Genomic DNA, 24,041 nt, shown 5'->3' on the forward strand with positions numbered 1-24,041 from the left:
GCATAGCATAGTATGGATTGGAAGGCGGAGCTTAAGGGAACCAGAGGAGCCAAGGCAAGGGAACAAAGGAGGTTTGTGTACTCTTTGTCCTATTGCTCCTGTCCACAGAACAACCCCAGGTCAGGGTTAAAGCTGACCCTTTGAAGCATAGGAGCTGTTTCAGAATCAGGGGTTTGTGAGAGAGGCCAGAGAACCAGAGGGAAATACGCTGGTGAGATTGTTCCTGTTAGCTGTGAAATATGAAAGGACCCTCACACACATGGACCTTTTAACATAGCCCCTGTGTGATACAGTGGGGAGAGCCAGCAATGCTCTAGGGAATTGAGCAAGTGCATTTGCAGGGTCGTGTCTTGTAAACCTTTGGGCCACTTAAAGTTAGGCTCCTTAATCCATATTTTTTGCTGTAGTGTATACATTTGTAAAATGAAGTGTAATGCCAACGCCCTTGGGTGGGTCATCAGTAAGGCTAAGATTTTGTCACGGTTATTTTTAGTAAAAGTCACGGACAGGTCACAGGCAATAGAGAAAAATTCATGGAAGCCTGTGACCTGTCCCTGACGTTTACTGAACAAACCTGTGACAAAATGGGTGAGCCTGAGCCTTGTGCCCATGTGGAGATCTACTGTGAGAGAGAAGGGCGGGAGTCCAGCACCCACTGCCACTGCAGCTGGCAGCTCTGGGGTGTGTCCCGTCCCCCCCAGTGCCCGCAGTGGCTGGGAGCTCCAGGGTCCCCCAGCTACCTGCGACGGCTTGGAGCTGCAGGGGCAATGCCCCCTGTGGCAGCTCGGGGCACCAGGATCAGTGGTTGGGGGCTCCAGGGTCCCCCCCCCACGGCGGCTGAGAGCTTTGGGGGGCTGCTGACCCACCTGGGGTGTCAGGCTTACAGAAGTGTTCATTGAATTGCCATTATTGTATGCATTGGTAGCAATCTTGATGACATTTCATGTATCTTTGGTGTTACTTCATTTATCTTTTTACCCTTTGTTTTGGTTTCTGTGTCATTCTTATTTTCCTAGGCCCCAGCCCTAGAAAGAGAAATGCATGAGCAGGGAGCCTTGTGCCCATGTGGAGATCTAATCTCTTTGCAGGATTGGGGCCTTACCATGTTGATGGGAATGCTCTTAACTAATGGGCAAATAAACGGTTATTTAATGGACGCTGTTCGAAAGAAGTGCTGTCTATTGTCTTGAAGTTGAACCTTTGCATGTGTTGTAATGCCCTGCTAGGAGTATGCAGTGGATTACAAAATGGGGCATCTGATGTTGCTGGGATTTGCTCTTTGGGGCTCCAGTTCTGCAGTGGACTTCCCACAAGTTCAGGGATCGGCCAGCACAGAACCCTTCTGACTTCAGTAACATTCTGTGTGGGTGCAGGGATCAGCTCCCACCGAGGATCAGAGCCATAGAGCCTTTCTGGAAACATCCCTTCCAAACATTTCCTGGTGAGGTGGGCTGTTAAAGTCCTTCAGCTGAAAACTGGCATAGAGGAAGTTTTAGTGATAAAACAAGAGAGGTGATCTTTATATTGCTTTCATAAATAGCATACTCAATACCTTCGGCAATTACCATGAATGTATTACCTTGTTATTATGGTGATTCAGAAATGGATGGTTTTGGTGTGATCTTGCAAAGTGCATGCCCCCCCCCCCCCCTTGTGTCTGCACTAGGGTGACCAGATAGGACCAGGTATAGTTGTGTACATAAGACAAAGCCCCTAATATCGGGACATATGGTCACCCTAATCTGCACAGACCCAGTGAAGTAAGTGGTTCTTATATGGGGTTCATCCACACAGAGCAACTTGCAAGATGGGAGCAAAAAATAGCAAGTATCAATAAGGGCTTTATTTGCTAGAGAAGCTAATGATTTTGTGGCAAGATATCAGCATATTGTACAGTATAAGAAAGAATGTTTTATGTGAATGTAAAGAAAATAAGGTTTAAGTTTACTGTACTGATCTGGGATAACCCCCAAGTGATCTGCAGTGCAGATACAGTAAATGAAACATTTAGAACCCCACATGATCTAGAACATGTTATAAATAATTTCAGAAAAATTAAAAGAGGTTTTGTTTCTGGCCGGCAAGTCCTCTGAGGATATTGATGAATGGGTGATCTGGGTGACTCATCAATTTGCTCACTTTTACTGTTAGCTCATCCTCATCCGGACCTACACCCCCCTCAGCTGCCTGCTGGGGGCAGGGGCAGAGCGAGCTGGAGCCCTTCTCCCAACCCGCATCCAAGCCTGGACAGGCAGAGGGCCACCGCTGCCTCCGAGCCAGGCCTTCTCAGGCAGAAGTGGCTCTGTACCGCTCCCAGCAGAACGTACCAGGGGAGAGGCGCAGGGAGAGAAGGACAGGCCAATCTGGGGGAGGAGACGTGACCCCCCCATACCCTGCCTACGTGTTGCCGGGGTGTGAGGATAAATACATTAACGATTGTGAAGTGCTTTGAGATTTATTGATGAAAAGTGCTATATATGAGCTAGGTATTATTACTATATTACTGCACAGACTGGTTGTGTTAGCAGCTAAGTTGTGCTAACGAACTGTAGCCTATAGCTACTGACAAGCCAGCCAGCTCAAGTTAAAAGCACCACCACACTTGAGTTAAGGGATTTTGTATGTGGCTGGGACTTGAATCAGGGGCCACAGTTGAGTTATAACTTGAATTAACTCTGCAGTGAACACGAGACCTAAAACAGCCTGGTCTTGCCCCCATGGAAGTCAATAGCAAAGCCCTTTAGTACAACATGAAACAATGTTGGAAAGTGAAGAATGCTGTATACAGTTGAAGCTGAAAAGGGAATTTGGGCAGGAAAAAGGAAATTGGGATCTTGTCAAGACAACAGGGCTACATTATACCCCCAAAACGTGCCAGGGGTTCATTAATGACCACAAGGAGTCAGTCTCTCAGTTTTGCATGTTATCGAAAAAAACAAGGGCTGCTGATGGCAAAACAACTTTGCTGCCCCTGCCTCTATTGGTCCCACTAGAGGCAGAGGAGTTGTAGCAACCTGTTAGAATTTGTCCTGGCCCTACAGGCAGGACAGATTTGGCAGGGTTTACTTGATTAAATAAACCTCTGAATGGATCCTCAGCTGAGGCCATCTGGCACCAAAACTGGTAGCTAATTGGTCCAGAGAAGTAGACATACAAATCACCCAACTAAAACTGCATCAGTGCATGGAAGCTTTTGAGTATTCGCTAGTTTTATTCCTGACCCTGTTGATTCTCAATTATCACCCAGTTTTGATGTCTAAATGCTTTCATTGATGTTTTCATTTCTGCTCTGGCTGACCTGCTCTATTTTGCTAACCCTTTCTTTCCCTGTAAACAAAACCACAGGTTATTAAAACAGTTTCCTAGCTAAAAGTAGGCCTTTTAACATAGAGTTAAGCAGTTATACCCTCTATGTGGACAGATACGTGTGTGGTACTTATTTAACTTCTAAAACCAGGCAGCAGTTTGGGCTAAGGGGAAATATTGAACTTAGGTGGTCACAGACAAAAGCCTACCATCTAGTAATACTAGGGTTTGCCCTACCAGGATGATCCAGGTACTGGGCACATGGTACAGGCAGTTGGCATCAAGCTGGTCATACAAATTCAAGGATGTGTTTAGGGTCCTATTTAACGAATAGGAGAATGTTAGGTTTTGTTTTTTTTTCTTATCATTAATAAAGTTGTGAAGACCATGTGCTGTGTCTTCATTTGGGGGTGTCCTCAGCAAAGGAAACATTTTGAAGAGGGAGGCTTTTATTTAACAGCTCAGATGGGAATTATTCTTCCTAGCTTGTCATTCCCTTGTTCATCTTTTGTCAATTTCCATTTGATCACAATCTCTACAGCTCCATTCCGTCCTCGCCCTCTGTCCAAAACAAAACAAGATTTCCAAAAATGGAAGGCGTGAGGAGAACGACAGACACAAGAAATGATTTTCTTCCAGTGTTTCATGATTTTTTAAAGTGCTTCTTTTGATTTCTCCGCCTCATACCCATGCAACTTCCCCCTGTAAGCAAGAACAGATGTTGCAACAAGCAGAGTTTGCCCTTTGACCTTAAAAGTTCGTTCCTCCTATTCTATGATGCATGTTTGGATTCAGAGTGAAAACCTGCAAGATACACCAGGAAAAAATACTGATTTTCCTTAATGTTTTTTGCAAAATGCCAAATTCCACTTGCTTCATTTTATTTACAGACTTCTAAGTTCCAGAATTTTCATACCTCTAAAAGGCACACAGATACCATGGTGATGCATGCGGTGTAAATATGCAAAGAACATGAAATAAATAGGGATCTCTGAAGTTATTCTCAGAAGAGTCAACCTATTCTCCTTTCCAATGTGAACATTAGACTATGGATGATTACGTATTATCTGCTCTAATATACTTAAACACACCCTTGTAGATATAGATATGTGTGTCTGACAGAGCTGCACCAGTTTCTTCCACACACCTAAAATGATTTGAAAAAGCATCAAATTTAAAATAATGCTGCTTCCCTTGCTACCCCATGCTCCTCCCTATGGTTTTCCTTTTCTCATCACATAGATTCCTTCCCTCCTGTGGCTTCCTCCATCTCTCCCTGGCAACTGGCCCCTTTCTGCTTGCAGAGTGTGACCTCTCCTCTGCTCAGGGCCCCCCTCTTTTTCTGGCTGCCTACCTCCTCTGCCTGCATCTAGTTCTAGGAAGGGGATGGGACAGGTTGAAGCTAGGATCCAGCTGCCTGCATCTAAGAAAAGCAGCTGGCAGGCTAGGGTTGAGGGGTCTGCTGCTGAGCAGCGGGCAGACATGCTGTCCTGGGATGCTGGATGAGAAAGCATTTCTGTGGGAAGAGTTTTCAAAATCCTGGATTGTCCCAGCTAAACCAGGACTATTGGCAGGAATGCTGGTGGTTTCCATTCTCCTATTCACTTATCAGAAGGAACCAAGTGAGAGCTGATGGGGTCAAGATTCCTTGGTGCTTCTGTTTGATAAAAAAACATGAAGAAAAGCCAGGCAGGCAACTTAAAAGGTGCTCTGGCCAAATTCTGCTTCCTAGCATCATCCCCTATGGAGCACTTTTGCAGCCAGGGCAGGAGTCTTACAGCTTCCCCCCAATTCCTCTTGTCTTATCTCTGCTCATCTCTCCAGCTGCTACACCCCACCTCCAGTACCATGGAGTCCAATTAGAACACTGAGATGGAAAGAGCTCAGAACCTCGACTTCCCCCATCACTACCACTGATGGTGCTGGCTGAATAGCATGGTCAGTCACATGCAGCTGGAAAAGCTGTTCCCTTTCCCCAAGTGATATCGTGTACTCTAGGGAAAATGTTGGCCACCAACCACCGTCCTAATATTTGAGTGTCTAACTCATGGCACTTTTTCTTGTACTTTGTCCAGTCTAATTTTAAATGGCCCAAGCAATAGGGCATCTGCTCCCTTCCCTTGATAGACTAGTCCACAGCCTAATATATTTATCTGTCAGGAACGTTTTTCTGATGTTTAGCCTAAATTTCCATTCCATCCTATTACTCCTAGTTACACTCCTTTATACCTACATAAATAATTCCTCTTTATTCTTTTTGTTTTTACCTTTCAAATATTTATAGACTGTAGCATCTCTCCCCACCACACACCACTCCCATCTTCCTCTCCCCATACCCGTACTTACCCTTTTGCCAAAATATATACATTATATATGACATAATAGGCAACATATATTAGCTAGATAGATCTCTTGATGCTAAATATATTTCTTCCAGAGTTTTAAGACCCCTTTGAATATGTATGTGTTCTTTGTTTACATGTGCGCCCTGTTAAAAATCAATACTTAACAGATGCAGCAGGGCACCTTGGAAACTAATTTTCTTTAAAATAAAAGAGCCCTTTTTGAAGAAGAAGAAGAAGAAGAAAAGGCTAGAGATTAGAGTTGGCAGCTCTCCATTGTGTGACCATGCATTGTCAGGGAACCCAGCAAAATACTTTCTTGCCATTTCCTTTTGATTTCTCTGTGTAAATCTGCTCTCACCTAAAGCTTGACCGCATGATGGTACATACCCACATTAAACTGATTATTTCTGTCTGAGCTGGGTGTAGAATAGGCACTCTAACTACCACATAAAAATGTTCCTCTTGGAAATAGCACCATTTGACTGCAGGAATATATATTTCCCCCACTAACACAGCAATATTTTTTCAATTAACTTCTTAAAATCCAGGCAAATTATAGGCGAGGATAATGCATTCTAACATTCATCTAAATGTCTGGGTAAGCGAACCCTTGTGATTCACATCAGAACACATATATACTCTACTCCAAATTCCACAAACTCCAGTTAAAATAAACTGGATTCAGCACTTCCCATCCTATAGGGATCCAGGCCATTTCTTGCAAAATTTACTCTTCAAATATTTACTTACCTTGAAAGTAGCTTATTATTTATTGAGCACATTCAGGATGCAGGACCATGTACAAGAAAGGAAGACATGATCCAGGGTCTGTGGAGTTGACATTCTACAGTAAGTTAGATCAACAATACAGTTCAAGCACAGAATATAAGAACAGCTGAGTTGGCCACTAGAGGATTCCCCCTGCACAGGCGAATTCTCTGGTTGCACAGAGCTGCCATCATGTCTACTACGCCACCCTATTCCTGATGGCCGGAGAATAGGCAGAGTGGCCTGTGTGGCTCCAGGATGGGCTATAGGGAACAGACACCAATTAAATAAGCTTGGGCACCAAATAGCCAACTGGATAAATCAGGATCAAGAAGAGACACAGGACATCTTTGCACTTCCCCCTTCTCCAGCTTCTCAGCAACAGGCAAGGATCTACACTTTCCCCATCCCTGGAGCTGCTGGAGCAATGGGTACCTAAAATCCACGAAGGGCTTGTCTATACCAACACTTAGTTTGCACAAAGCTGTGATGTAAATCTAAGGCTAAGTCTACACTATACAGTTAAGTTGATGCAAGTTATGCTGACGATCATAAACTGCTATTATTACATTGCTTGTGCATGTTCACACAACACTCCTTGTGTCGGTGGAGCACATCCACAGTGGGTGCTCTAGCATCAAGAGAGAGAGCAGTGCACTGTGGGTAGCTATCCCACTGTGCAACTCACCACCTTCTGTTGCTAGGAGTTGTGGGAATGGGAATGCACTCACAGTGCATCATGGGTGTGGGCTCACCATCCCAGGATGCAGTTTTCTTCAGTCCCATCATTCCATGGGCTTCCGACTATGTTTCACACTGGTTTTCAACAGCCCCTGTAAACTGTGTGCCCGCCATCTCTGCCTGAAAGCATGGATCCTACATTGCTCTCTAGTCCTGGGATAAGTGTTATGAACACAACGCGGCTGATCACGCAGTATATCATGAGTTGCGAAGCTGAACAGGAATCTGTGGTGCCTGCCCTGCTGCGTGCCATGGAAGGAAACAATTTCAGATTACGTTTGGCATTCCTGGAGCAGTTTCACATGGTGGACCGTTCCTATTGGGTTCAGGAAACAATCTACAAGTGGTGGGATCTCATCGTTATGCAGGTATGGGATGATGAAGGGCTTGTCTACACTGGTGAAAAAACACCCGCCTGAGTGCAGCAAGTTTCAGCCCCATGGAGGTGGTTTTTTTAGAGCGCTGGGCGAGCTCTCTCCCAGTGCTCTGCCGCGACCACACAAGCGGCAGCGCTTTAACGTTGCCAGTGTAGACTAGCCCAAAGAGTGGCTGCAGAACTTTCAGATGCGCAACCTGGAACTTCCTCGAACTGTGTGTGGCGCTCGCCCCTGTCCTGCAGCACAAGGACACCAAAATGAGAACTGCCTTCTCGGTGGGGAAGTGTGTGGCGATCGCCGTGTGGAAGCTGGCAATTGCAGACTGCTACTGATCAGTCACGAATCAGTTTGGAGTGGGGAAGTCCACTGTGGGGATTGCATTCATGCAAGTTTGCAAGGACATTAATCGCATCCTGCAATGAAGGACTGTAACTCTGGAAAATGTGCATGAAATAGTGGATGGCTTTGCGGCAATGGGATTCCTTAGCTGCAGCGGGGCGATAGATGGCATGCATATCCCAATTTTGGCCCCAGACCATCTTGCGAAGGAGTACATCAATAGAAAGGGGTACTTCTCTATGGTATTGCAGGCGCTTGTGGATCACCATGGTCATTTCACTGATATCAGCATGAGGTGGTTAGAGAAGATCCATGATGCATGCATCTGGCCTGGACAGAAAGCTGCAAGCAGGGACTTTCTTTCCAGACTAGAAGATTCCAATGGGGGATGTTGAAATGCCCATAGTGATCCTGGGAGACCCAGCCTACCCCGTATTCCGATGGCTCATGAAGCCTTACACCAGAAACCTGGACAGCAGCAAGGAACACTTCAGTAATAGTCTGAGCCAGGGCCGCCCGGACGATTCAGGGGGCCTGGGGCAAAGCAATTTTGGGGGCCCCTTCCATAAAAAAAAGTTGCAATACTATAGTAACATGTATTTGGAAATGTAAAAAATAACTAGTGAAATACATTCAAAAATTAATTTGTAATAATTTGAAAATACACTAAATACATTATTTAAAAACATTAAATGCTTTAATGGTATGTATACATTTGCAATTACATAATGGGCTGTTGCTGGGTGATGGTGATGGTTGGTGCCAATGGGCTGTCGCTGCCTGGGGGTGGTGCTGCTGTTGCCCAGGGCTGGGTGGGGAGCTTGGCTCTGGGTTGGGGGGTGCCTGGCTCACAGGGGCTGGGCTCAGGGCTGTGGGGAGATGGGGTCAGGGGGGTGTCCGGCTCAGAGGGGCTGGGCTCGGAGCTGGGGGTCAGGGCTGTGGGGAGATGGGGTCAGGGGGTTGTCCGGCTCAGAGGGCTGGGCTCGGAGCTGGGGGTCAGGGCTGTGGGGGGGATGGGGTCGGGGGGTGTCCGGCTCAGAGGGGCTGGGCTCAGAGCTGGGGGTCAAGGCTGTGAGGGGGCTGGGGTTGGGGGGCTACCCGGCTCAGAGGGGCTGGGCTCGGAGCTAGGGGTCAGGGATGTGAGGGTGATGGGGTCGGGGGTGTCTGACTCAGAGGGGCTGGGCTCGGAGCTGAGGGTCAGGGCTGTGGGGGGATGGGGTCAGGGGGGTGTCCGGCTCAGAGGGGCTGGGCTCTGAGCTGGGGGTCAGGGCTGCGGGGGGATGGGGTTGGGGGGTGTCCGGCTCAGAGGGGCTGGGCTCTGAGCTGGGGGTCAGGGCTGCGGGGGGATGGGGTTGGGGGGTGTCCAGGTCAGAGGGGCTGGGCTCAGAGCTGGGGGTCAGGGCTGTGGGGGGGATGGGTCCGGGGGGGTGCCCGGCTCAGAGGGGCTGGGCTCGGAGCTGGGGGTCAGGGCTGTGGCGAGATGGGGTCGGGGGGTGTCCAGCTCAGAGGGGCTGGGCTTGGAGCTGGGGGTCAGGGCTGTGGGAGATGGGGGGTGCCCGGCTCAGAGGGGCTGGGCTCGGAGCTGGCGGTCAGGGCTGGGGGGGGGATGGGGTTGGGGGGTGCCCGGCTCAGAGGGGCTGGGCTCAGAGCTGGAGCTGGCCCCGGGGCCAGGGCTGGGGCCGGCTCCAGCTCTGAGCCCAGCCCCTCTGAGCCGGGCACCCCCCAACCCCATCCCCCCCCAGCCCTGACCGCCAGCTCCGAGCCCAGCCCCTCTGAGCCGGGCACCTTACCATGCCGCTTACCCCCTTTCCCAGAGCCTCAGCGCACCGTGTCCAGGAGTGGCCCCGGACAGCGCTGCAGCTGCGTGGTGTCTCCAGCAGGGCCTGAGTTCCCGCCGCTCGGCCGCAGCTCACAGCCCCGCCCCCTTACCAGCTGAGACGCTGGGGGATGGGGGAAGACAGAGGTGGGGGGAGCCTCCAACATACTCGTGGGGGCCCCTGCAGGGCCTGGGGCAAATTGCTCCACTTGCCCCCCCCGGGCGGCCCTGGTCTGAGCAGCTGAAGAATGACCATAGAATGTCCGTTTGTCAGAGTAAAGGCTCGCTGGTGCTGCCTTTATGGCAGATCAGACCTCAATGAGGAAAATATTCCCATGGTCATAGCAGCCTGCTGTACGCTGCATAATATTTGTGAAGCTAAGGCTGAAACATTTCTTCAAGGGTGGAGCATGGAGGCGGATCGCGTAGCCACTGATTTTGAGCAGCCAGATACCAGGGCTACTAGAGGGGCACAAACAGGTGTTATTTGAATCAGAGAGGCTTTGAGGCACCATTTTGATAACGAGACCTAGTAATGTCTCTTTCTCTAAAGCATTCTGCCATGCTTTGTTTACTTGCCGCCTGGAATGAACTTTTTGATGATTGCTTCCTGACTCTGATTTGTAGTCTACAAGTGTGCCAGTTGCCACTGAGTATTAATTCCAGCAGCAACCACTGTGTGTAGGAGACATATAAAGATTAATAAAAATGTACTCTCTGAAAGAAAATCAAACAGCAATAACCAATACACAGAAAATGCTTTCTTGATAGGGGTGTGGAAGCAGAGCAAGGCCTGACAGGGATTGGAAGGGAATTTCAAATGCAAACAGTCTTTTCTCCGACAGGGACAAAACACTGAGAGGAGCACCCTCTTGATGGAGGCCCTCATAGTTGTGTGCAAGTCATTGGGGAATCTGTCCAAAGGGGTGGAGTGAATGGGGTACTGCGAAGGGCTGAGAAGATGCAAGGTATCTGTGGGAGGAGTTTAGGGATGGCATAGCAATCAGTTCTGTATGGGCTGCAGGGGGGCGAGCATGCAAGTGTTCTGCCTGCAGCACGATTAGGGACTTCAGCATCTCTGTTTGGTCCTCCATTTCTTTTATCATTCGATCCTGGCCCTCTAAAATTTGCTGCTGGCCCTGCTTCCTCTCCTGGCTGTCTACTCTTAATTTTTCATTAATTGCCTCTCTCCACGCCCTATGATCTTGATCTGCGGTGCCACACAATTGAAGCACCTCTCAAAACATGTCCTCCTTACTCCTCCTTTATCTGGCGGAGGCACTCCGCCAGTATGTATGGGGTTGCCTTCAAGGCCACATCTGCAAAAGCACAAGAAACAATAAACAGAGGCGTGATTGTGAGTGCACTCTCAGAATTAAATCATAATAGTTAAATACACCTCTTTCTCACTGTCCCTTGGAAGCACAGAGCTTGGCGAATGAGCTAAACATGGTGAGTTTGGCCCCAGGGGGCGGGGAGGGCAGATCCAAGATGGGGGGAAAGATCTAGATTTTTTTTATGGGGATCACTGAAAGCAACTAGGGACAATATTGTAAATCCTGCCACCATTTTCCACAGGCAGGGGTCATTGAAGCTGATATCTCACTCCTGAGGTTAAGCAAGGATGCAAGGGTGTATTTCCTGCATGCGTGCAGCTTCAGACCGGGTCCCTATGCTGCTCACCCGTGTGCCACTTTGGTCACTGCACAAGTGATTGCCGACTGGCGTGGGAAAGTTTCTTACAGCAGGGAAGGAACAAAGCAGCTCTGCCAAGGAACCTTTGGCATAAGATTAGTGAGTACCTCCAGGAAAGTTTCCTAGAGATCTCTCTGGAAGAGTCCCATGAAATCTCAGCATGCATTAACACACTTTTCTGCAGGGCCCCCACTGTGTAGTTGCATAGGGGAATGGGAAGCAGACACAAACATAGCTAGTCTTGTACATTTCTATCCCTTAACCCACTTCTAGCATATAACAAAGCAAAGGAGAGCTCTTCCTCATGTAACCGAGCAGTATCAAATAAAAAAGATCACTTACCAGAGCTCCCCTCTCCAGCATCATGTGTGCCATAGACGAAGTGCTGGGACTGGCTTGAACCATCTGGGGTTGAGAAAAGGTCCTGGCTCACCACAGTCCCTGATGACCCTTTTGCCTGTCCCATCTCATCCTCCAACTCCACTTCCTCGGCCACCACTTCAGCCTCATGGTTGAGGTCACTGTCTACTGTCTTCAGTCCCCTCGAAGTATCCATGGGGCTCTTGGCGGTGGAAGTGGAGTCGCTGCCAAGGATGGCATCCAGCTCCTTATAGAAGCAGCAAGTCTTCAGAGCAGCACCAGAGCGATGATTTGCCTCCCTTGCTTTCTGGTATGCCTGCCTCAGCTCTTTGAACTTCGGATGGCACCGATTCATATTCCATTTGTAGCCCTTTTCTAACATGCCCCGAGAAATCTTCCCGTAGGTGTTGAGGGTCCTACAACTGGAGCGAAGCTGGGACTGCACAGCCTCCTCTCCCACTGAGACAGCAGATTGTTTAGTACAGACACACAGGAAATTGTTTAGTACATGGAGCTGCCATGGTCAGCTGGAAAGATGCAATGTGAACTGTCCATGCCGAGCAAACTGGAAGTGGAATTTCAAAAATCCCCGTCCCTTTAAAGGAGCAGGAGTGGATGCCTGTGTACCTGGCTGCAGGGCAGCGGGGTTCAACTGCTGACCAGAGTGGTTAGGATGGGCATTGTGGGACACCTCCTGGAGGCCATTTATGGTGATATAACCAAGCACAGTGTCTACACTGACACTGCATGGCTCTAACTTTGCCGCAAAAAGCTCTATGCCACTCGTTGAGGTGGTTTTATCTTGTCAGCATAGCAGGAGAGTTAAATTGGTGGGAGGAGCATTGTAGTGTGTACACTTCCACTGTTTTGCCAATGAAAGCTGACTTTTGTCAACAAAACTGTGTAGTGCAGACAAGGCCTAACTCAAACTAATTGTGCTGTGAAGACAAACCCTCAGTGTCTGTGTGGACCCTGTTGCCACACACCAAACATTCTCTAGTGCACAATAATCTACTCCCATTTCAAAGTGAGGTTCAAAGCGCACAAGAGAACTTTTAGTTCACAATAGCAGGGTCTGTGTGGACATTTGGTGTGCAGCAGACCAGCATACTCACAAGGATTGTTTGTGTCAATGCAAAGAGTGGTGCACCAGGAGTAGGTGTGGCAATGTGCCACTGCCATCTGGCACAACACCTTTTGGGAACTGTGATGTTTTGGGGATCACCCAGAGGTGCCTGCCTTGTAATTTTGCTGTTATGGTACAGTACTCTGACACCAGTAGCCTACAAGCACAAAACCCTACCCTGGCTTCCACCTGCCTAGTTACTTCTTGCATGGTGACCTCAACAAAACCTTCTGGTCCTGAGTCTCCCCATTCTATCTCCCCAAGTTTTTAACTACCAGACATTCAGACTTTTCTCCTCTGGAGTGAAACCTGCCCCCAATTATCAGTTCACGTTCACACACACACACACCACAGAATTTGCACAACAGAGACCTGCAAAGATGAAATAGTAAGGAAAAGCAAACATATACAAGTTAACAGAAAACAAATATAAAGACGTAATCTCAGCTTTACGCTTCTATATTAGCAAAAATCCGCGACAGTTGTGCTGCTGTAAGGTCTCCCGTGTAGCCACTCTTTGCCAGCACGAGAGAGCTCTCCTGCTGGAATAATTAAACTACCCCAACGAGCAGCTATATCTATGTTGACAGGAAAGCATCTTCTGCCGACAATCTGTCCACAACAGCACTTTTGCTGGTGAAACTTATGTTGGTGAGAGGGGTGTTTTTTCACACCCCGACCGATAAAAATTTTACCGACAAAAGTGGTAGTGTAGACAAAGTCTACTACAAGTTACCTATGGCCTCTTAACAGTTTCCCAACATGCCCTCTGTCCTAGAGGTGATTCAGGCTTTCACAGACAGCACCCTGGTTAGATGTTGGTTCTCAGTTTCTTGATATGAAACCTCAAACCCAAGCCTGGTTTTAAGAGTTGTTTTTCTCTCCTTCCCCCCCCCCCCCCTTTCTCCTGGCATGATAATTCATGGTTGTTCAGAGTAGGGTGACCAGATGTCCCGATAAAATCGGGACCGTCCCGATATTTAGGTGTTTGTCCCGCGTCCCGATCGATCTTCGGTCGGGACACTGCACTCCGCATTTTTTTTTTTCTCCGCCGGCAGCACTCGGCTGTTCTCGACTTTTTTTTTCTTCCCCTCTCCTCTGACTGCCGGCAGCACTCAGCTGTTCTCGGTTGGTTTTTTTTCCCCCCACTCCTGAAAACCAGAGGCTGAAGGTATGCATAGCTAAGGGAGGGTGCATAATCTCCTCTGACTGCCCGCAGCACAGTAGGGAATTGGGAGAGGGAGCTGTTTGTGTCGTTACACCGGCAGCACTCGGTTTTTGGGGTTTTTTTGCTCTGCCGGTGACCCCCCCCCTTGTGTCCCGATATTTTCTTCCTGTCATCTGGTCACCCTAGTTCAGAGTGAGGGAAACTCCCTTCTTTCCAAGACTGGGGTTTTCATTTGTTTCAATGTTTTTCCATTAATGGTCCACCATTCCGTGTTCCTAGCCTGACAATGGACGGATACTTTAAGTTTGTTTCATGTAAACAACTAGCCTGGGAGATGCCTCTCCTTGCCTGATTACTTCACCCCCTGTTGCAAGGTGAAGCTGTAATTGCGCCACAATTACTATTACACTTTTCTACACATACGCTATGTCTACACTACCACATTTACAGTAGCGCAGCTGCAGATGTCGCTGCACCATTGTAGCGCTTCTGGTGAAGACGCTCTAAGCCAACAGGAGAGAGCAATCTCCTGTCAGCTTAATACATCCTCTGCAAAAGGTGGTAGCTATGTTGGCGGGAGAAACTCTCCCGCCAACATAATGCAGTCTACACTGGCACTTAGGTCGGTAGAACTTATGTTGCTCAAGGGTGTGGATTATTTATGCCCCTGGGTGACGTAAGTTATATCGAAGCAATTTGTAATCTTCAAAGTCTTACTGTTTTTTCCTAATGCCCCATCAAGGCCGATGGCCTGTTGTCTGGTGGGTTTTTCCCAAGGACCCACTCAGTTGTAATTGTTACATAGTCATTATTCCTAACTTTAGCTACAGAAAAGATGCATGCATACAAATTGGATGATTACATTCAGTAAATTATAACCATTTCAATGTTACCTTACAAGACCCATCTTACATAAAATATATCTCAGTTATGCCATATCCATATCATAAGCGTATTTCCATAAAGAATATGGGGTGGAGCGTCACATGCATATCCTTATTTTGGCACCAGCCCACCTTGTCACAGAGTACAACCACAGAAATGGCTACTTTTCTATGGTTATGCAAGCATTGGTGGAGCACTGCAGACTCCTCACTGCTATGAGTGTGGACTGGTCAGAGAAGGTGCATAACACTCTCATCTGTAAGAACACGGGACTGTTCAGAAATCTGCAGGCAGGGACATTCTTTCCTGACAGGTGAATTACCATGGTGATATTGAAATATCAATAGTGATCCTGGGGGGCCAACCTAATCCTTGCTCCCCTGGCTCATGAAGCCATACACTGGCCATCTCAACAGCACCAAGGAAAGATTCAGCTACCAGTTCAACAGGTGCAGAATGACAGTTGAATGTGCCTTTGGTTGACTGAAGGGATGCTGATGGTGCTTACTCACTAGATTGGATCTCAGCAAGAAAAATATTTCAATGGTTATAGCTGTCTGTTGTGTCTGCATAATCTCTGTGAAGGAAAGGTGGAGAAGCTGTTGCCTGGGTGGAGGGAGGAAGTAAAGCAACTGGCTACTGACTTTCAACAACCAGACACACCAGCCATTACAAGAGCTCAGCATGGAGCTATGCAGTTGAAGGAGGCTTTGAAAGAGAATTTTAACTGTCAGTCACTGTAACGTTCTGCGTTACACTGTTCCGTAGACCTGGAATTTGAGTGCTGCTAGGAATTGTATAATTCTTGCTATGCATTTATAAATATGACTGGATATTTGCCAGAAGCTATGAGCTATGTGGTGTTTCCTGTACATTTACATGTACTATGTGCTTTAAGTATTGCTATGCATTCTACAATATATGTTGTGAATTAAGAAAGATACTTTTATTCTCCAAAAATAGAAATTTATTGAGTGTCAAAAACAGTGCAGAAGAACAATGTGCAAACTACTCCCTCCCTGCAAAACAGGCAATGTGATACAAACTTTTAACATAAGTTAACCGAACGGAATTTTAAAACTGGAAAAGCAGCAAACATGTCTGTCCATTTCATTCCACAAACGTGGTCTATTGTGGATACACATACACCATCTGTGGTTCTCACATATGTGAAGCTATGGTTTTCCTTGCTTTTCCCTGGTATGGCATGGTAGTAGGGTGACCAGATGTTGCGTGGAAAATATCGGGACCGCTGCAGGAGGGTGTCTGTTACAGCTGTCCCCCTGTTGGATTCCTTTTCCCCCCTTCCTTTCTGTTTGTGCTGAGTGGCCGCCCCCCCCCCCCCCCACCATGGAACTGACCAAAGTCACAGCCTGGCCCTGCTCATGAAAATGGCTTGTGCAGACTGACTGAAGCCATTGCTCTGCTCAGGGAGGTGGGGGCTTTTTCGCTCCTTTGTCTAGCTTCTTTGTTCGGACCCGGCTCGGTGTAGGGTGCTCTGCCCAGGTATGCAAGACCTAAAGTGGCCACATAGCTGAGCATATGAGTCATACCTGTGACTCAGAACTTGCCCAGACATGTCCTGTGCCTACCTGCAGTTTTCCCTGCCTTCTCTCCTCCCCTGGATTAAGGGGAACCAATCAAAGTTATTGGCGGGAAACTTTGCCCTTAAAACCAGACATTTTCTGATCAGACCCCCGGAGAAGGTCCTTGCTTTGCCACCTGGTCTGATCAGCTAGGGGTCTTTGGGGGGCCCTCCCCACTCTCGTTTGTTTTTGAGCGTACCCCCGTTTTTAAACTCCCCTCCCACGAACAACGAATTTGTGCCTGGAGATCTCCTGATTATTGTAAGCGAATCGAGTCCTCTCTGCGTCCTCTGATGCTGAAACTGCTGTTCCTGCTGCTGCTTTGGGGATTGGTAAGGAAAAACCTCTTGCACACTCCCCTTGTTCTGGCTGCTGGCTTTCTTTCCCCAGCAGGCAGACCCAAGCTAACTCCTTGGTCTGTATCTGTAATCTGCTTCCAGCTCCGCAGCGCCTTTGCTGCTAGAAATAAGCCTGCTTGCAGCCACCACTAGTTAACTCCCCCCCCCCTCCTTGAAGCTGTATCCTGGGCACACACCACTCTGCCCTCTGGAACTACCCCTAGTATAAGGTGCACCCATTAGGTTAGATTTAGCCTTTAGTCTAGATAAATTGTAATTTCATTTTGCATAGTTGTGGTTAAGTTAGGTTTAGAAAATTGCTTGCATTGTACTCTGTAAGTTAGGCTTAAATAATTGTTGCATTGTGTTTTGTTACTTGCTAATTTGTGTAGTCTTGGTTAAGTTAAATCATAGATAAGATTTTGCTGTGTTCTGTATAATTGTCTCTCTGCAGTTTAAATTTGCAGCCTGTCTGCTCTCTGTGTGTGTGTCTCTCTCTCTCTTAATCCCTTCCCCCACATGCTCACCCCGCTCCTACTGCTGCCAGACCTCAATTGTATTACTGAAGTCTAGCATAAAACCCCATTGGTTACCCTTTTTCTCTCTAACACCCCTCACATTTTACATTTACACCACTGTGACACATTTTTACCTAGAGTTGTTGGTTATTTAACACATTTTACCCCTAATTGTTAGTTGGTTATATGCTGCTGTGACACACCCTTTACATAGAAATTGTTAGCTACCTGTTACATTTATACTTCAGTGTTAATTGGTTACCAACTGTATTGTACCCCACTGTATTGTACCCCACTATTGAAACCCCCTATCCTATTTACTAAAAGAAACCCCTCCCCAATTGTCTACCTTAACAAACCCCATACCCCTCACTATTAAATTTTCCCTGTTTTTGCATTTTCTTAATAAAGTTTATTTTGCACCCCACCAGTGCAGTAGTTGTCCCCCAAGATCCCCTACCTGCTGGCAGGGTCAGAGAGACACCCTTTTAATTGTTACACTCACCCATCCGGGTCTTCAGTGGCAATTCGGTAGCGGGTAATAAATCTTGCCGCCAAAGACAGAAGCACCCTCCGCCAAATTGCCGCCGAAGACCCGGACGGGTGAGTGTAAAAAAAAAAAAAAAAAAAACGCCCAAAACAAAATAACTGGACAAATGGCATCCTGACCGTACTTTGGTCAGGACGCGGGACAAACTCCTAAAAATCGGGACAATCCCGATTTTATCGGGACGTCTGGTCACCCTACATGGTAGGGATAAGGATGGAGCCTGTGATTCCACATAGTTTGTTGGGGATGTTGGGAGCCACTACCATGGCATTCTCCAAGGACTGCAGAGGGCGGGAAGTCTGGGATTTTTGAACCTATAGATCAACCAGGGAATGCAGCATTTGTATTTGCTGCCTAAGAAGGCCCATTATGTACTGATGGACCTCCCTCTCCTTTTCCTGCTGGGACTTCCAGGCCTGTCTCCTGTCTGCTCTTTCCTTCTCAATACTGTCTGCCATATTGGCCTCCCAACCCTTTGTTCAGTGAACCTTTGTTCTTGCTGAACATTTCCTTTCTAATACTCTTCGTTTCCCTCCACATCAGAGTCAAGCATTTTGAGGGTGCATAGGGGGCACCTCTCAAGGCTGCAAAGGCAGAAGCTGCTGATAAAAGCAGATGGATGTATCATAGGATTTACAATCACAATGGAAAGGGAACAATAAGTTTCAAAACTCCCTTCCTCATTCCCATAAATACTTTTAATAAGACATGCTTGTTGACAATACAGTTTTGGAGCACCTCTGCTGAGCATTGCTTTCCAGCCCCAGCCATGGTAAATGTAGCCTGCCAGGACTGGAGGGAGAGGGGGGAAAGGATTTTTGGTTGCATGAAGCAATAAAAATTCAGTCCCTATTCCACAGATAGAAATATAGGGCAATGGCACTCAGTATTGGCACTATTTTCCACACAGGGTGGTAGTTTTAGCTGATATCCTACTCCTGAGGGTAACAAAGACATGAGAACACAGCTGTTACTGGCATCCCAAAGCCACCCAGGCCTTCATGTCACTAGCCTGTTTATTTAAATGGTACCAGCCTCACTCATCGCAGAGTGGTGCAGGAAAGTGTTCTATTGTGGAAGAAGAAATAAGGCAGCCAGCCCTAGAAACCTTTGAGAGAGGATTGCAGAGTAGCACCCCAAAAGTTTCATCAAGATCGTTCAGGAGGACACAAGGGATATCCCTACTGCTCCGCGGTAAAAGGCAGATGCCAACTGTACCTCTGTTTGTTGTACTTCTATCACTTCTCATATGAGTAAAACAATGAAAAGCCTTATTAACTTGGAAAAAGAACAGGAGTACTTGTGGCACCTTGGGTGGGGACATCTTTAAATTTAAACATTGTAAAGAAAAATGCATGCTCATTATGACACGTGATGATTACCTGTTCTGTTCATTTCCTCTGAAGCACCTGGCATTAGCCACTGTCAGAAGACAGGATACTGGGCTAGTTGGACCTTTGGTCTGACCAAGTATGGCTGTTCTTATGACATTTGGGAGTGCAATCCAGATAAGTGAGAGACTGTTTCACCCTTGCCCCACAACCTGAAGTGCCTCACAGTGCTTTGCTGCTGTAGTTCCCAACCTGGGCTGCTCTCAAATAGACTGTCAGCCACTCAGGTTACACCCTGAGTGTCTGTGTATAGCTACAGCCCTGGTCCAGCAACTCTGACCCCAGCAGCTTGTTAACAAACACCAGCCACAGTCTGGCTTCCAGCAGCCTTGGTTACTATCTGTAGGGTGATCCCAACACACTCCCAGTCTCAAATTTTCCCCCCAAAACACATCTGTTCTGCATCACCGAGCCCTATCTTGGACAGTTCAGATATAAAAGGTCTGTTGCCCCTCTAAGGGGATCAATATACAAGAGTTTGCCACCTTAAATGGAGTTACCCACACAGTTCACAACACTGACTTAGTTTTGATTAAAGAATAAAAAAAATTATTTAACTACAAAGAGTACAAATATAAGGCCCAAAAGTCAGATATGGTTAAAGGACTAAAATTTAACAAGCTAGACTTGGTTCAAGATACAATTCTTACCACATGCTCTCAGCAACAGGGCTGACCAAATTTCAGGTCAGGATCTCTCCCAAAGTTAAATGGGCTGCTTTCTTTTGTTGTCTTAGGTGAAAGAGCGAGAAATGGATATGGAGAGATAAATTGAATGTGTTTTTGCCCCTCACTTTTATAGTTCTGTCATGCTTTGAAATGTATGTTCCTGAGGGATACCCCTAGAATAAAGTTCATTCCCACTGTGAGGATGGAGACGAGGAGTTTGGCAGTGAAAGAGGGTTCCATCTTGTTGTTTGTTAAGATTCAGATCTGTTTGTTCCTGCCCCCCCCTTCCTTGGCAAAGAATGGCCATTTAATAGGTGATTGCTCATCAACTTTGATGCCACCTGGCTAGAGGTATCTGCTTGTCCTTTGTTTTTGAGAAGCAGGTTTACCTACTCCCCAGGCTTGTCTGCTATATACACTTCAGTCATGCTTTCAGCTTATGTTTATACCTTTACATACAATGTTACTACACACATTGCCTCACAATATTACTAACCAGTGAGTTACTAGTTTTCAAATGATACCTCACAGAGATTATTACAATCGTGTGTATGTTGTGAATACAGGGGCTTATTCCGGCATAGACACACTCACTTACCCAAGGTCCCTTCCCTTTCATCAGGCTCATCCATTCTTGCCTGGTGGGACTGGCTAGACTACAGCAAAGTCTCAAACAGGCCCTGATTCATGGCATGACTGGAGCCCCCACCATGTCTCCCCCCACCTCTTCCTCCACACTGTTTGTAGGAGGGATCTCTGTCTCAGGCTCCTTCAGGGTATGCATGGTGGTGTGCTGGTGGGGTCTCCCCCAAGTAGGTAATGCAGCTGATTGTAATAGCAGCAGGTCCAAGGCTCAGCAACAGATCTGTTGTTAGCTTCCCTGGCTTTGTGGCATACCTGGCGAAATTACTTCACTTTTGCACGGCACTGCTGCTGATTCCTGTCATCCCTTTGCCTGCATCCGCCATGCAATCTGTTTATAATTGTCCATGTTTTTATGGCTGGTTCGTAGCTGTGCCTGCACAGCCTCTTCTCCTCACAGGCCCAGGAGATCCAGTGCCTCTTGCCTAGTCCTGGCATGAGTGCATCTAGGGCATGGAGTCATCATTGTTGGTTGGGTAGTTGCACGCAACAAGGGAGAAGGGAGCTAGGTGTGCTCACCAATCTGGGCAATCAGGAAAAGGCTTTGCAAAAACGTGCGGGGTTTAAAAGGGATTGGTTGCTTCTAATCTCTGTAACCCATGGGCAGTGGAGTTTATAATTGTGACCACACACTGTTACAGGGAATGGATCATTGTGGGACAGCTGCTGGAGGACTGTTAGGGCCGATACATCCCATGCAGTGTCTATCCTCGCACTGTGTCAACATTAGTAGGAGGACCACAGCTCCACACTGTTCAGGGCGATGGTTGTACTGCGTCACTGTAACAGGGCATTTACGTCAGCTGAAGACAAATTTGAGCATAGACACATGCACAAATAGGGCAATGCAAGGTGACTTATTTTGACCTAACTTTGTAGTGCAGACTAGGCCTGTGTGTTTGTATAGACAAGCCCTAAACAAATAAAACCCTATCAAATGTATGTTATTAGCCCATTATAATATGTGCTAATGTCATGGAATTGCAGTATTGCAGTTGTATATTTGGGAAATTAAGTTGTTATAAAACAAAGCATCCAAGTCTGTGAGCAAGACAAAGCATGTGAGCAGTACCAACATTTTGAGGAGAAGGATGGTTTATTTACAATGTAAACAAGACTCAAAATCATTTAGAAAGTCCTAATAATAAGGCCACAACACAACATTTCAAATGGTTTACCATATATGGTAGTGGCATAAAGTACCACAGGAACTCACAAAATGAACTGTTCACATCACTGATTAACGTTCAGCTTAGAAGCCATAAAGAAGCATCTGTCAGCACTGAGAAGATTTCTCTATTTGGCTGGCTTTCACTCTCAGCTACATGGTTTGCTACTGGATTGACCACAAGAATGGGATCCAGAATCTCCTAAATCCTAATCCCATTTTTGTCACTGACTCGCTGTGCGACATTTGGCAAGTCACTGAGACCCACATTTTCAAAGATGTACATGCCTCAGCACAAGCGTGAAACCCAGATTTGCGATCATCAGTGCATTGGATACTCAGGCCATGTCTACACTACAAAGTTAATTTGACTTCATGTAAGTCAACATCGAGCCTCCGATTTAAGTAAGTCGATCTTGCATGTCCACACTATGCTCATTGTGTCGGCAGAGCGCATCCTCACTAGCAGGGCTTGCATCGATGCATAGAGCACTGCACTGTGGGTAGCTATCCCACAGGGCACACAGCCAAATGGAATTTTGTGTGGGGCTTGCAATGCCTTCTGGGACCAAAACATTGGTGCGGGTGGTTATGGGAACATGGCATTAGCCTCCCATGATGCGCTTACCTCCCTCCCTCCCTCTCTGAAATGAACGGCAAACAAACCAAGCCTTTTTCGTGCCTTTTTTCAATAGCCTGGGTTATCCACGCAGACGCCATAAGCACGGACCTCGCTTAGCTGTACACTGTTGTTGTGAGCATTATAAACACCTCACGCCTTATCCTGCAGTATTTCCACAGCCGAGACAGGGCCTACCGCGCAGAACAATGCGATGCCACGCAAGTAGCCCTGCCATAGAGTGGAACAATTTGCAGTTGCTGGCAACAGTCGCACATCACCTTGATGTGGTTGTGCACTGTTTCTGGTCCCGGGAAACAAGCACTGACAGCTGGGACCGCATCATTATGCAACTATGGGATGACAAACAGTGGCTTCAGAACTTTTGAATGTGTAAGGCCACTTTCCAGGAACTGTGTGAAGAGCTTTCCCCAGCCCTGAAGCACAGCAATACTAAAATGAGATCTGCTCTGACAGTGGAGAAGCGAGTGATGATCGCTGTGTGGAAGCTTGCAACACCAGACAGCTACCGGTCAGTGGGGAATCAATTTGGAGTAGGTAAATCTACCATGGGATCTATTGTGATCCAAGTTTGCAGGGCCATTAACAGACTACTGCTAAGAAGGGTAGTGACTCTGGGCAACGTGCAGGACATAGTGGATGGTTTTGCCATGGATTCCCTAACTACAGTAGGGCAATAGACCAAATGCATCTCCCTATCTTGGCACCAGACCACCTTGCCAAAGAATACATAAACCGAAGTGGTACTTCTCAATGGTGTTGCAAGCACTGGTGAATCACAGGGGCCGTTTCACTGACATCAACATGGGATGGTCAGGAAAGGTGCATGATGCACACATCTTAAGGAACACAGGTCTGTTCACAAAGCTGTAAGCAGGGACTTTCTTTCCAGACTGCAAAACAACCATTGGTGATATTGAAATGCCAATCGTGATCCTGGGAGACCGACCTTACCCCTTGCTCCCATGGCTCATGAAGCTGTACACCAGCAGCCTGGACAGCAGTAAGGACCGGTTCGACCATAGGCTGAGCACGTGCAGAATGGTGATGGAATGTGCCTTTGGATGTTTAAAAAGTCGTGGCAGTATTTGCTTATTCAGTTGGATCTCAGTGAAAGCAATATCCCCATTGTTATTGCTGCCTGCTGTGTGCTCCATTGTATCTGTGAAACAAAGGGAGAAACGTTTCTGCCAGAGTGTGTGTGTGTGGGGGGGGTTAAGGCAGATCACCTGGCAGCCAATTTTGAGCAGCCAGACACCAGGGCAATAAGAAGAGCACATCGAGGGGCTCTGCATCTCTGTGAGGCTTTGAAAACCAGTTTCAGCAATGACCCTATGCAATATCACTCTCCTGAGGCAGCAAGGGAGCAGATGCTGCAAGCATCTGGGTACAGACCTGGTCCTTATGCTGCAATGCTGTGTGCTGCAATGATGCCAGCAGAGTTAATATTGGAGTGGCGTGGGAAAATGTCCTACCATGGTGGATGAAATAAGGCAGCCTTTCCCAGAAACCTTCTGCAAAGAATTGCAGAGTACCTCCACGAAAGCTTCCTAGAGATCTCCATGGAGCATTCCCAGGCCATCCCCGTGCACATAAACAGTCTCTTTCAGAGAG

Source organism: Emys orbicularis, chromosome 1, assembly GCF_028017835.1.
Source record: "Emys orbicularis isolate rEmyOrb1 chromosome 1, rEmyOrb1.hap1, whole genome shotgun sequence".
Lineage (NCBI taxonomy): Eukaryota > Metazoa > Chordata > Testudines > Emydidae > Emys > Emys orbicularis.